The following is a 12,778-nucleotide window of genomic DNA, read 5'->3' as shown; positions in this document are numbered from 1 at the left end:
TCAAACTGTAGGTTATAAAGCTGATTTACATACAATTCTAGTTTGTACTTAATGATAAGTTGGGATTCAGGATAACAAAGTAATTTTGGCTCCTCTCTTCCTGCTGGCCTAATAGGAAGAAAATAGGAGGTGGGTGGGAATCTGTGAGCGCAGCACTTTGCTTTGGTTTGCTTAAGTTCTCCAATTACCACTAAATCAGCATACTTAACATGTTTATATTACATGCAGATTTCATTTAAAGGACAACTTTTTATCTAATAATATAACTGAAACTGAATCTTATTTAAATAATATAATCTTACATTTTAAAAATTGTTCATTCTTTGAAAGGACTGGAAATATTTTATTCCTAAATGGACACTCTTAGGAAGCTGAATTTGGCAATTACATGACTTCAAAACTCCTGTGTTTTCCATTTTTGAATGCATGAATTTGATGCAAAAATGCCGTCATTTTTTCAGCTTTTGTAGCAAGTCTGTTCATTTGACCTCTGGGGATCACAACAAAATTAACAGTAAGTTAGTTAACTTAGTTGGAGAAACTGCAATATAAATGCTGTGTAGTCGCTCCAGTAGAACAAATATATAAGTTGATCATGGAGTGCCTTGAGGACCTGTATAATGTAATTTATACTGTGCTGGAATTGAATGTGGGAGACCTTGACAGGTTTAAATCTCTGCTTGGGGCAGTTACTATGTTCCTAGAGCTTCATCTACATTTTTTCAGTAATCTTTACGGCAACTCTGAAAAAAGGAAGCTGAAAGAGTGGTTTGCTTTGGCACATCCAGTGAATGTATAGCATAGCTGAGAAGAGATTTGAACTCAAAACTATTTGGCTAAGGGTAGCTCTTAACTACTATACTTCATCTGCTCATGGTGGTAGTTATACTGTTACAGTGAAGCACTTGGTGCAGTGAAAGGATAAATGGGGTGAAATGCTACAAGATGTATTCTGAAGATCAGTGTGGTTTTGTGTTTCTAAAATTCCAACCCAGCCACTGAAACTACTCAGCACAGATGACTGGCTATCTGCAAAGTTTTATTAGATGAAATACTCAAAAACGTGTTTGTTTTTTTTAAATGTTTAGGCACATTGACTCTTAATTGTAGATTATGCTTCTTAAGAGTTGTATGTCTAAAGCACTGAATTCATTTTTGTTTAAAGATGTACAGATCCTGGCCCCTGGATTCAATTAAAAAATCTAGTAGATCACATTAGGGCTTACCAAAGCTACCGCTAAATGACACTAACCTGAAATCCCCAGAACTTGTCTCTGGCCCAAATTTGCTTAGCAGATTCTCTTCCCCAAACTACTCCTGTGCCAGCCTTCTGTTTATGGGATGTGTACACAGATACACTCATGCTCAGTTCTTTTGTGTGCCTCAACTGTTGTGCATGAAGATCTTTGTGTAGGAATAGTAAATACACAATCAGCAGGTGTGCTCCTTCATCTCTCCACCACCCGTCACATGGTAAGCTCCAGTTTCAGTCTCCTGTGAGGTCCACCTCCAAGGAGACTTACAGAACAAATCTGGCTAGGACTGGCATCTTTGACAAGGGAATACTTTGTACTGTATGTTCACTTGTAGGACCCTAGTGAAGAACCAATAGGCTCTGCAGATGTGGAAGGGGTCTAAGGAAGTAGCAGTGCATGTTCAGTGACCGTGCACAAATGTGACGGTCAGGAACTGAGTGAATCCTCCTTCCAGCAGCTGTTAGCTTAGTGTCCAGATGTGTTGTCGCTTACCTCATTTCCATCCTTTTCATCTTGTCCCACACTTACTGGAACCAGCTCTTTTACTGAGGGCTGGAGTCAGGAAAAAATGGGAAATGCTCAAGGCAGAATGGTTTCTAGCTGTTGCCTATCTTCTGACAGCATGCTCTTGCATATGAGGCACATGGAGTATGTGGGCAGATGCATACCAGACGCTTAAAGCACATCTAATGCACATACCCCAAAAGAATCCTGGGAACTGTAGTTCTCCCTCACAGAGCTACATTTCCCAGCACCCCAACAAGGCACAGTGTCCATTAGTCCTTCTTCCTTTGAGCATTGAGTTGGATGCATGGAGAACCTGCTTTGGGTTTATTTTAAGCATACAGCTTAAAGGAGACTATGCATTCTGAAGGTGAGCACATGGTTGCTTGCCCGCCCTACAAAATACTCTGTTGCATAAGGAGAGTTGGCTCCTGTCAGTCTGGTCTGTAAGTGGCAGATCATTAGAAAAACTCATGACAAGATGATTACTATCTAGTTTCATCTCAAAAGAATAATGATCTCGAATGCTTGATTCCCCCCCCCCCATTTTGGGGGTGTTGTACTTTAAATTAAATTAAGCAAGAGAGAAAAAAGAGTTTCACAATCTGCAAACTGCTATTTTCATTTTCACAGAGAGTCCCAGAGAGGGAAGGATAACTGGATGGTATACTTCTATCCTTCCAATTCACCTGTCAACCAAGGTCCCTGTGCGTATGGTGGCAATCCTTCCAGTTTGGAGGTGGTGTTTTTGAATGCCATGTCAGTATGTGGTAAAATATGACCTCCCAGGATCTGACCTAGAATGTATTGCAGAGCCATGGTTGGAAGAAGTGGATGGGTAAACATATTTTATCTCTCTGTACCAGGTTTCTCTGTAGAGCCATCAGCTGAGGCTGTGCATGTATGGGCAGGCAGGGAGGCAGAATTGCTGTGGTCTATCATGATTCCATCCACCCTGACCTAGTGCCCTGTTTGAAACATTGAGTGTTTGTTCTTGAGGTAGGTGGCTGGCACAGAAGGGAGATTTTGTTGTATAGCAGGCTCTTTATGTGACCTAGCTAGGGTAGTTTCCCATGTTGTTGGAGTTTCCCAGTCTGTTTTTACTGAGTGACTTCGACAGCCATGCAAAGAGGACTTTCTGCCCTCCACAGCAACTGTGGGGCTATCCCAAATTATATTGGGACTCCTTCACATAGCAGAATGCACTTTGGGATTGAATTTTGTTTTGTTTTTGTTTTTGTTCTGAACAAGAGGTATGGAGGGACAGTGTACAGTCCTCTCATCATTTACAGATCTTGAATGCTTGAACCTGCCTTCAGACTGACAGGAACCTTCATAGGAGCGCTGACCTATGTAAAAAGAGTTCCTGACTACCTACAACCCTCTTTGAAACGGTCCCCCTCTAAACCCCCCATCATGTTGGACAATTACCAACCAGTCTCAAGTTTACCATTTTTGGCAAGGTACACGAAGGCATAGTAGAATATCAGCTTCAGGGTTTCTTGGATAAAATGGATTATGATCCATTTCAGTCTGGCTTCATGCCTGAAGTTGGAACCAAAGCAGCTTTGGTTGACTTTGTAGACAACCTCCACTGGGAACTAGACAGAGGGAGTACATCCCTATGGGTTCTGCTGAACTTCTCAGAATGTAGCAGTAGGTCTGTCTTAACACCTATCCGGCAATGTCTGCACTGGTTGCCAGTTGTTTCTGGTAACAAATTGAGACTTCAGCGATTCTCTTTAAAGCTTTAAATAGCTTGGGTCCACAATATCGGAGGAGTTTCTTCCTTCCACAGTAGTATTTTGCCCGCTCCCTAAGATCAGAAGGAGATGCCCTTCTCTGTGTTCAACCTGGGGTGGAGGCATGGTTGATGGGAACATGGCTGAGAGCAGCACGAGATAGGGCCTTCTCAGCGGCTGCACCAATGTTATGGAATACAGTACTGTATCTTGTTTCTTGAAACATGTAGCCCCCCCTCCTGCCTGCCTGCTGCCTATTGGTAAATACATTCTTTTTTGAGCAGGCTTTTGCCTGCTAAGTATCAGCAGCTTTGTGTAAAGGTTGGATTATGTTGAAAAGTCTTCACTTTTGTTATGTTTTTAGTGGGGCAGTGACGTGGGTGGTGTTGATGTGATTTTAAGTTATTGTATGCTGTGCTAAGTTGTGCATATGCACCAGAAGGGTAGGATAGAAATTTCTATATAAAATAAATAAATATTTTTAAAAATATAATTATTATTCACTTGTTTCCCCCCATGTCAGTTCTCCTGTTGGATATAATTTGAATACAGATATTTATTTCAGCAGCCAATTTACCACCCAGTCCAGCCATTTTTTCAGGAAATAGTAGTACACAAGAAGCTGCCTGATATCTGAGGCAGATCATTGGTACATCTAGTATCAATACCGTTGACACTGACTGGCAAAGTTTCAGCTGGGACCCAGGATAGAACCTATGGCGTTTTGTGTGAAAATCATGTGAGCAACACAAGCTATAGCCCCTTTCCTGCAGCTTAACAGATGTAAATCTTTCAGGGCACAGAAACTAGTTCAAGGGCTGATCTTTTCTTTCTTGAGCCTCCTGAAACATAACCAATATTGCTATAAAAATTAATCTCTTGTGGCAAAGCAACTGACTGTTTAAATTAGATATAGAAAAAAACATTTCTGGTTCGATTCTAATCTGCCCATCTTTGAGAAAAAGCAAAAATACACAGTATTAAGATGTTGGCATTTGTATTTGGTATAATCTAGCCTGCTGTGAAGACAGCACTTACACACGAGATTCCTATAGACCAGGGGTCAGCAAACTAGGGTCCGTGGGCCGGATCAGGCCAATTGCCTTCAGGATCTGGCCCACGGACTGTCCGTGGATCAGTGTGGGGATTCTGTTCGGGCTGCACCATTTCCCCCACTGAGCCATTCCATTTCCCCGCTCCCTCCCACACACTGCGGCGGCGCCTCCTCCCTCATGGCTTCTCCCTGCCCTGCCTAGAGGAGGAAGGGGGCTGGGCTGGCTGAGCGCCATTTTAAGCAGCCCCTCTCTGGAGCCAGCCCTTTTGCGCCACTCATTATGCCTCCACCGCTGCCCTGGTGTTCCTGTGGGCGAGAGAGCAGAGCGGACGAACTCGCTGTGCTTACCCACGAGAAGCAGCAGTGGTGGCGGTGGCAGCCCCTGGGAAGGTAAGCGCAGCAGCTGGGGGTAGGGGGTGGGGAGGAGGACTACTTGCCCCCCTCACCTCTTCTTCCAGCCCCCCCCCGCCGCCACTTCTCCAGCCCGCCACAAGGTCTGAGGGATAATAGACAGGCCCACGGCTAAAAAAAATTGCCGACCCCTGCTATAGACTATAAGAGTTCAGTCATGGCATGCATGTGTGAGCATTCCACACGCTGGGCTATTACAGCGAATAAGAGGCCTTTTATTGGATCTTCTCCCCTCAACTCCACCCTCTGTTTCCTTGAGGAACATTGTGAATGGACCTGAAGGGGGGAAAGAACTTCATGCGGATATGAGAGATAGGAAGTACATCCTTGCAACTAGCTTGCCCTGGGCTCCTTTGCTTTTCCTTTTATACTTTCTCAAGCAGCTTGAGATTTTAGAGTCAAGGTGCTAGGGACATGTTCAAGGCAAAAGCCAGTAACACTCCCATTAATGTATATTTATGGTGTAGTGAAAATGAGTTTAACAGTATAGAAAAGGGTGGGAGTGTACTATAAGGGTTGTTCTAAAAGTCAGAATTTACTACGAGGTCAAACCATTTCCTACATGGTTATAAAATAATCTTTCTCTTTTCTTTGTCCCCCTGTATTTTATAGCTGAAATGCTCCCTGGGTATATTGTACAGTCATGCTGACCAAAGGAATAGGAACTTCAATTATGTTAATGAGTGATCAGACAAACAAAACTTGAGGTAAGAATATAAACTTTGAAGAAGCACACTGTGTCTGAAGGCAGCCATGTATCAGGAAATGTTTTAATGTCTGATGTTTTACAGTTTTTTTATATATGCTGTAAGCTGCCCAGAGTGGCTGGGGAAACCCAGCCAGATGGGCGGGATATAAATAATAAAATTATTACTATTGGTGGAATGGACAGCCCCAAAATCCAGGTGTTTGGCTTTGTAGTTACTCTTGATTTTTTCTTTCTGGAATTAAGTGAGGTAAGGGGTAGCATTTCAGATGTATAGGGCATTGCAAAGGGGTTTTAGAGGAAGGGGAAAGATCCTGACCAAGGTTTAAAGACTTGCTTTTTTGTATTGTCAAAGCAGACACATTTCTTTTTCGTTATGGATACCTAGTTTATAAGCCCACTTCCCATAACAACTTGCTGTGGTCAGGAATTGTGGTTGTCGTGAATGAGTTTGGGTGACCCTTGGGTTCTTGCATCCACCCTCTTTCTTCCTCCCCTACAACCAGTTAATAATAATAATAATAATAATAATATAGGTTTGTGTCTTCACTCTTCTAACCCTAACCCGTCTTAGTCCAGAACTATATCTTGCTTAGTTCCCACTCATATTGGTGCTTAATGTATACAGATGCTGCTGTTTGACCAGGGCCATAACCTAAGGGTAGATACCCAGTGGTGGGTTGCTTATGGCACTGGTCTCTTTGAATAGAAATCACTGATTCTTCGTCTTCAGAGGAAGAAGAATAAGCTAAACCTAAATGCTATCTATCAGTCATGGTCAATGGGAACAAAACCTGAGCCACTAAGGTTCCTTTTAAGCTACTGAGCAGCTGCTGATTTTGAACCAACTGCTGAATGTTGGTTTCCTCTCTGTAGAGAGATCACAGTGCTGGCTGCCTAAATGAACAGCAAGGCAAGTTTTTTTGTAACAGAAGCATTAAATAAATTGTTAATTTAAATCAGCAGCACTTTACTGGTTTGGAAACAGAAAAAAATTACTCATTTGCTTAATAAAACATTTGTAAACAGAGGATTAGTGTAATGTGTGATGGAGTGAGCTACAGTTTAGAAAGTTGCCTTCTATCAAGTTAGATCATTGTTCCATCTATCTCAGTATTGCTTACACTGGTGGTCAGCGGTTCTCCAGTTTTAGGAAGGGTTCTTTTCCAGACCTACCTGGAGATGCAGGGGATCACACTCAAGATCGTCTGAACAAAAAAGCATGCACTCTACCACTGAAATACAGCCTTTCTCTAAAGTAAAAATCAGTAGGAATGCAGACTGATACTTGCTGCCATTAGCTGATTTTATTCTTGTTCTGAGGGCAATCCTGAGAAAGGAGAACTAAAAACATTTAAACAGTGGCTAATCCTTTGGTTTACAGTCAGTATGCTGGTTGTGGTAGATAAAAATATGTTGAACATATGGAAATGGAATGAGATTAACTATTTCCGTAGACCCTTCAAATAACATACCAGATGGAGCTAATATTGCATGGAGCTAAGACTTGCCTGGAACTGGTGATCTTGATGCAGCGATATCTTTGCCCCATGCCCATTTTTCTAAGTTACGTAACATCTTTGAAGGTATTATATGCTCAACCATCAATTACATGATATTTTAGTCACCAGAACCAGTCTGCTTTGGCTCTTATAGTCTACATTTTATGGGTCTTGAATTTCTCTCCCTTCCCTCATTGGGTCAGATTCTTTATAAAGACCCTTCTAGACAAATGGCTGAAACTTCATTGAATCAGTTTTGTTTTTCAGGGTGAATACTAGTGCTTTTGATCTTCTTTAATCTGATCCTTTTATCTGTCTTGTTTTAGTCCTAACAAGTTAGCTCATGTAGTGGTTACACCGAGGTTAAGAGATACTGTGACTTAAAGGATATCTCTGCAGATGCTTTGGTGTTTCAAGCATAAAATACCTTCAGGCTACTACAGCTATTCAGTTGCATAATCTGTTGGATTATGTGCTTTGAGTACAAGACTGATTACATAGCCTGTGTGTAAGTCATCTCTAAGAGCTTCAGAAGCAATACATTGTGATAGAAAGACACAAATAAACCAGCATGTTATTTTGCAGATATCTGCAAGAGATGCTCCATGCTCCATTGTATACCCAAGATTCTTCATATAAGAACAAACCGCATTGTAAATGTCTTTATTTTACAGCACACAGTCCCCTCAGGCCTTACACTCATCTCCCCCAAGCCTTGATCCAAGGGCAACATTCTGCCCCTCATAGTAAAGAGGAATGAGCTTTGGGGCAGGGAGTTTTCGATAGGGTTGCCATACGTCCGGATTTTCCTGGACATATTCAGAATACTGTAGTTGGCAGCAGTGCCTGGGCGGAAATCGTAAAAAATGTCTGGTACAATCTGGACTTATGGCAGCCCATGTTGGCAGTGCTGTTATTGCTGTTTTTCCATAAAAATTGCTAAAAATTGTGTTTTTTAAAAAGCAATTTTGCCCAGAAAGCTCAACAGTTTTTGGCAAAGCTTAAAAAAGCTCAGTAGATTTGGCATAAAGAAAAAAGCTCAGCAACTTTTCTGTCCAGGTTTTCACTGTTTGAAATATGGCATCCCTATGTTTCGATCTGTTACTCTTTGCCACGTGGAAGAAAAGATATTGAATGAACACACTAGTGCTGGCGTTTTCCAGTGGGAGAGTAAACAGCCACAGAAGAATGTGAATGAAGTTAAGTTTGGGATTGACAAAGGAGAGTAGTGCTACTTGTTACAATATAATTGTGAGGCTGGCCAGCAGGGTTTTCTTTCTCTTTATTCTATGTTTTTGTATTGCACATTACCTTGTTTCTTTTAGGCATTTTATGAATAGTTTATGTTAACATCACAGGCAACAAGTGATAGTTGCCCAGGGTACTTGTACAAACTGCATTTCATGTGGCACCTGCAATAGCAAAGGATGTTTTGAGGGGGAAGTATCACATTTTTGAAAGGTGCAAAAGGTGGTGTGTTGAGTGTCAAATGTATTATTTTAGCAACTTAAGCACATCCTTCAGGGAAGTAGTTTGGACTAAGTACAACACAAAAAAACTGATTGTAAACAATGGAGACATGTTGCAAGAGAAACAGTGGACTATTTTAAAGTTAACCTTTTATGTTTTACCAGAGTACCTTCATGTAAAGGGCTAAGATCTATTTTTTCTTCTCTTTTTAAAGTTAATGATGTTTTACAGTTACTTTACTATGGTAGCAATATTGCACCTTGTGCTCATGGAGTGACTCCTACAGATAAACTTTTCCAACCCCACCAGTTGTTCCCACAAAACTTCACTGAGCATGTTGTGACATTGTAGAGCAGTTGCTGGATTACAATTTACATCAATCTGGACTAGTGGTTGTGCTGTCCGGGGCTAATGAGAGTTGGAGCCCAGCAACATCTTGGGGGGGGGCAGAGTCTAATCATCCCTTCTGTAGGGCCATTCAGTAGCAGCCATTGCCCTTTTGAATATCTGTAGCATCCTCCCATTGCTGGCTCTTCCCAAGGCCCCCATGTATGGCCCTCTTCTCATGCTTCTTTAGCTCTTCTGCACATCTGAATCCTGGGGCAGAGTTGGCAACACAGCAGAGCATCAACTGCTATTGAATAACCCTGCTGGGCCATAGTGTGCTCTGAAGCGCTGAGTGGAGGTAGTTGGTGAGTGAGGATTGTCATGTGCAAGACTCATAGAGCCTTATGGAAACTGCTGTTTGAGCACAGAGCTTTCTATGGCTTGGATCCTAAGTTACTTTCTGTCAGTGGAACTGAATAGAATGAGCCTCTCCCACCTTCCCTTCCCTTCCCAATCCTAATAAACAGATTGATACCTGCAGTTCTTCCATTATGAGGCAATTACAATTACAGACAAATATGTGTTAATGTTGCGGTTTTACTCCCAGTTGAAAACCAGCTGTTTCTCGTTAAAGCAGAACTCTTTATGATGAAGCTCATTTCTTTGGAGGCACATAAGGCTCTGGCAATGACCAGCAGAGTAACTGATCCAATAATGTGATAGGCCAGGTGTGCTATCCCAGGAACAGTTCTCTCAGTCCTGTGATGTAATTCTCAATTTGTTGCAACTTGCTGCACCCATCAGAACAGTAGAACTGGAAATGTTTGTGTGGCCTAATCCTCAGAGTGTTCCAGCCATGTCAGCTGTGTTACAGTTGATTGGACTGGCAGAAACATAGCACTTTAAGGGTCAGGTCATGGAGAAATAACACTTGTTGTTAAATCTCTCTTTGGTTACGCCCTAACTAGCAGTTGCCAAGTATGCTTTGTGTGCATGTGTGTCACGTTTTGATATTTGATAAACATTAGCTCAAGATGGCTTCTGAAACTATTTGGTCTTGTGTATTTTAAATTATGTAATTCAAATGATTCATATAATTGAAATAATATGTGGCTATATAGCTAACGCACACAGCCACTTTCTCAAGCTGGTGTTTGGATTTGGATTTGATATCCCGCCTTTCACTCCCTTTAAGGAGTCTCAAAGCGGCTAACATTCTCCTTTCCCTTCCTCCCCCACAACAAACACTCTGTGAGGTGAGTGGGGCTGAGAGACTTCAAAGAAGTGTGACTGGCCCAAGGTCACCCAGCAGCTGCATGTGGAGGAGCGGAGACGTGAACCCGGTTCCCCAGATTACGAGACTACCGCTCTTAACCACTACACCACACTGGCTCTCCAGTTAGGCAAGCAGTCTCAGGTGTGTCTCTCCTTCCAATGTAGCCTGGCCTTTTCATTCACAATTGGTTCACCTCTGGATATACAATCCTGGTGTTGGGTGAAAAGGAGGCCAGCAATTCAGTTTTGCTGCAGGCAGTATAGCTGGCTGAACGCCATGATGCATTGGATATATTATCACTGGACACACAAGAAGAAGAGAAGAAGAGTTTTGGATTTGATATCCCGCCTTTCACTCCCTTTAAGGAGTCTCAAAGCGGCTAACATTCTCCTTTCCCTTCCTCCCCCACAACAAACACTCTGTGAGGTGAGTGGGGCTTGCATTAAAGAACACTGGTCTTCAACTGGTCAGTTGGGACCCACTAGCGGGTTGCAGCCTGATTCAAGGTGGGTCACAACAAGACCACTACCATCATGCAAATATATGGTAAAAGATTAATTAAGAAATGGGCCCTGAAATGCATGTTTGGGTTAAAACAAGTCTTGGGATACCTGCCCTGGATGACAGAAGGATAAGATCTATTACAGTCAAACCTCCACTTACCACCGCCTCTTCCTATGGTCGTTTCAAGTTGCGACCGCGGCAAACCCAGAAGTAACTGGTGGGTTTGCCGCTGTTCACACAGGAGCAGCGATTGCGTTTGTGCATGGGCAGAAGCGGGCAATCGCCGCCCACACCTGTGCACGATGGCACCTCTCCCAGCGACCCATTTCGACCTCCGGACGGACCTCCGGAACAGATTATGGTTGCAAATAGAGGTTCCACTGTATTTGACTATTGGTGTAAACCTCCAGAATGTATTTAGTATAGTTAAGTTTTTACCTCTATCTTCAGTACATTTTATTTTATATAAAATTGCTATGGCTAGTGGCTGATGCAAATAAAGATTCTTCTGATTCTGATAGGAGGATGCATACATTGTGGCGTGGTGGACATTGAGGCAGGTCAGGTTATGATTGGAACCTACGGTAAATGGTGGGAAGTGCCCTGTGATGATGACCAAGCGTCTCCTAAATATGTTCTGGGAGTTCACTTAGCCCTTCAGAGCAGATTGGAGGTGGTGTGGAGGCATGTGCAGGTGGAGGAAGTGGAGGTTCCTGTTGCACTACAGCCCATAATCAGAAGGGAAAAAAATTTAGGAAATGAAGAGAATTTTATTTTTATGTTACTTTATTTATTAAATTTATATACTACCCTTCTTCCAAAATGAGCCCAGAAATGAAAAATGTAAATACAATAATAAGACTTCTGATGGTGAAACTGTTGAAATATATGATGGTCAACTATAAACTGTTCCAATTTAAAGGAATATATTTGCAAAGAGAAATTAAAGACATTACGACAACATAGAAAGATTTTACTAAGACCGAGAGAACTCATATAGTGAAGATACACAAAACTTAATGATTCAGAAAAACAAGCAAACGAGATAAAGAATCCCAAGATGTGTTTTTATTTATAGTAATAAAATTGGGTGATATGTTAACAAGAAAAGGGGCAGAGATGCACAAATACCAACATGGTTTATTTATTTTCCTTATTCCCTTCCTATGTACAAAACATATATCATTTGAATTATAATACAACACTCCACCTTCAAACGTAGAAAATATCCTTAAATTGTCTCTTCCAACACCCCACCAAATCACTCATCACAAGCAGAGATGGCTGTTGCTAAATGGTATGCACAGATTCTCTTATAAAAGGGGTGGAGTCTGGCCATACACAGTTCAGGAGGCATTCTGATAATTGTGAGGCTAAACTTTGCAGTATGCTGGCTCATCCTAGAGGTCTACTTGGTTTCCTTTCTCATGCTTGCTTGGCCACAGGGGAGCATGAATCATGCTCAGTCAGTGATGCACGAACTCATTCACAAGACCAGATTTCATGCAATATCCATTACCCCGCGACTTCCATAAATCATATCGCGGCTCACTAATGGCTGTATGAATTGTACTGAATAGACAAGCTAGCATTGCTGATAATATTCTAATGTTGATGTAGTAGTACATAACCAGTGACTCAGTCCGTTAGCAGTTGTGCTGTAGAGACAGATAATGTGGAGGTGCAAAGTTCAATTCAATATTTGGAAAGCTGGGTGAATTGAGGCCTCTAGTTTTAAACAGCTTATTTGAGACACCAGAATGAAGTATATGTTCAGAGCACAATTGTACATTCCATAATTGTATACTAGTTTGACACCCATTTTCAAAGTGGGTGACACACAAAAAGTGACTGATGCTTGTCATCAAGCACCATATTTTGCTAGTTGTAAAAATCTTTACTTTCAGACACCTCAAAACACTTGGTTTAAGTAGTCCTTTGGCTGAGGTGTAAGTGAAATGTAATGTGAGCAGTATTTAAATTGGGGATTTTAGATAGTGTGTCTTGTACAATTGGAAAGGTTATT

The 12,778-nt window shown here is 41.8% G+C and overlaps 1 protein-coding gene across 8 annotated transcripts in view; it reads left to right on the top strand.

Annotated features, from left to right (window-relative positions):
- The window catches only part of SIPA1L1 (signal induced proliferation associated 1 like 1), a 145,031-nt gene that overhangs the window by 24,564 nt on the left and 107,689 nt on the right, over window positions 1-12,778 (top strand). For 7 of the 8 annotated variants that reach the window (XM_053384504.1, XM_053384539.1, XM_053384524.1 and 4 more), the window contains exon 2: window positions 5,580-5,674. The exons of the other annotated variant lie outside the window; for it this stretch is intronic. The gene's annotated coding sequence lies outside the window, so the exon portion shown is untranslated. The remainder of the gene's footprint in view (window positions 1-5,579; window positions 5,675-12,778) is intronic. 8 annotated transcript variants of the gene reach the window in all.

Source organism: Podarcis raffonei, chromosome 1 (assembly GCF_027172205.1).
Source record: "Podarcis raffonei isolate rPodRaf1 chromosome 1, rPodRaf1.pri, whole genome shotgun sequence".
Taxonomy (NCBI): domain Eukaryota; kingdom Metazoa; phylum Chordata; class Lepidosauria; order Squamata; family Lacertidae; genus Podarcis; species Podarcis raffonei.
The sequence above is the reverse complement of the archived record's forward strand: the minus strand, read 5'-3'. Positions and strand labels throughout refer to the sequence as shown.